The sequence below is a fragment of the Malurus melanocephalus genome, unplaced genomic scaffold, assembly GCF_030028575.1.
Source record: "Malurus melanocephalus ecotype Western Australia unplaced genomic scaffold, MMel_1.1 scaffold_56, whole genome shotgun sequence".
Taxonomy (NCBI): Eukaryota; Metazoa; Chordata; class Aves; order Passeriformes; family Maluridae; genus Malurus; species Malurus melanocephalus.
Genome location: NW_026623288.1, coordinates 579,156 through 581,197, shown reverse-complemented (window position 1 = coordinate 581,197; position 2,042 = coordinate 579,156). Strand labels below are relative to the sequence as shown.

At 52.3% G+C, this 2,042-nt stretch overlaps 1 protein-coding gene across 3 annotated transcripts in view; it reads left to right on the top strand.

Moving 5' to 3' along the window:
* The first annotated feature begins 1,728 nt into the window (after positions 1–1,728).
* The window catches only part of LOC130573286 (A-kinase anchor protein 17B-like), a 14,033-nt gene continuing 13,719 nt past the window's right edge, over positions 1,729–2,042 (top strand). For 2 of the 3 annotated variants that reach the window (XR_008965309.1, XM_057365616.1), the window contains exon 1: positions 1,747–1,791. The gene's annotated coding sequence lies outside the window, so the exon portion shown is untranslated. Of the gene's footprint in view, positions 1,792–2,042 lie in introns of all 3 variants that reach the window. The other variant, XR_008965310.1, reaches the window with a different exon arrangement.

Here is a 2,042-nt window from a genome sequence, read left to right as displayed (position 1 = left end):
AGAGTATTTCTGAAGTACCCTTTTCACAGATTAAACACATCACCAGACACATTGATTAGAAAGTTCGGACAGGGAAGCTGGGCACATCAGAAAAGGAAACACCACCAGRTACTTTCCAATATTACCTTAAAGACATGCAAGGGCAAAAGGTTTTCCGTGCAGCCAGCCAGGGGATGGCAGCATTCAACCCACTATTCACTTGTTCCTGGCTGGAAAGCAGTTGTGTAGGTGAGCTGACTCTCATCAATAACRCATCGGTACCTAAGCAAAGAATATTTCAGCAGTGGAATTAGTTTCCCGAGTCACACATGCAATCACAGCAAACTGCAATAAGCAAGGCTGTATCACTGTTATTCACAAAACAAAACTCTGTAATTTCTTACTGTCCCTTGGAACAGGTTTCGTTTTTCTATTTCAGAATTAAATGCACTCTGAGGTTTGGGTTTTCCTATGGACTGTACAGCCTAGAGGTAGAGAGATATATAGTCTCAATAGGGAAAGCTATCTTAGCTTTTAAATTACTTAAGCASTACATAACATTCCTGGAACAACATTACCAAGCCTCACGCAGAAACATAGGCAAAAATATTCCTTTCATGTATTTAAACATGTTCCAAGTTTCTTCCAACCAATTTCCTTCCCAGCCGAATCCTGAAGCTTCCAGAGAAGATTGTCTATGTGCCCTGGTTGCCAGGCTTTAAAGCAAACCCATTTGAAATGTAGTTGGTTGTGATATTGCAAATTCTGTGTGTTAAAGTTGATTCACTTCAAATTCACTTTAGCTAAATGAGAATAAACCCAGAACAAACAAATGCCCAGCAGGCAGGATATTCCACAATGGCAAAAGACCAGTTTCCAGTGGCTTGCRCCATGAAATACAGAATATAAAACAGATTGCATTGACATAATTTGCTTAATTACAGGTAAGGAACTGATTTTCTGCATCCAGGAGGCACACTCTCAGATCTTGAAAGAAATAGCTTTGTATGGCTACATTAAACCTTTTATTCAAGAGCTATTAAACATTAAAGTTTTTCAACTTGTTGCAGCTTTGGCAAAGYAGTAGGTGAATATAATGACCTGCACACTGATCTTCAATGCCAGCTTGCCTGTTTGGGTTTGAAAAATTATGTAGAAAGGAAAAAAATTACATAACTAAGAGTCAGTATCTTGGAAATTTGTATCATCAAAACTCAATTTTATCTTTTAAGAAAACACCTACAAGCCAGTACTAAACCAGGGAAAGGCTGACATCAACACTCACACAGACATCAGTCCTGAGCAGCGGTGGATGAGCTACCTTTGTTACAGGACAAAGGAAAACTCAGAATTGCATCACACCCAAGCCTTTGCTCCACCTGAGCGAGGCAACTGTCGAGGAATAACTTTTTCTCTTTGGCTTATTTTTAATACAGTGCACACAGTTGCCCACAGGCCGAAGATGCCGGCGGCAGGCCGGGGCAGGTCATGGGCGACGAGCCGGGCGGGAAGAGWGGCCACTGGCACCTCCTGGGACCGGCTCCGTGAATCGTTCCTCAAGAACACCCGTGAATCCCCACACACCGCCCAACGCTGCCGCCCGGTCTGCGGTGTGGGCCGGCGGCCGTGCCCCCGGGGCGGGCGAGGCGGGCGGAGCGGGCGGAGCAGCGGGGCGGGCTGAGCAGGAGGGCGGGCGGGGCGGGCGGAACGGAGGAGCCGCGCCCCGGGGGCGGGTCCATCGCGCTGCCGCGGCCTCCGCGCTCCGCCCCGGGGTGGCGGCCGGAGGGCCGGCGGTGGCGCGGCGGCCGGAGGGTAAGAGCGGCCGGCCCTGGGGAGCGGGTGTGGGGTGCTGCCGGCGGAGGGCGCTCGGGGCCGGGCCGGGCGGAGGGGCGCGGTGTCCGCTCCGCCGGGGGAAGGTGCCGCGGCTGCCGGGGGCGGGACGGTTCCCGGCGGCTCCGCTGGGGCTGCCCGGAGCCCGCGGGCCTGCCGGGACGGGCGGGCCGGCCCTCGCTCCTCTCCGCTCCGGGCCCGGGGCGCCGGCGGGCTCGGCCGGGGCAGCTCGG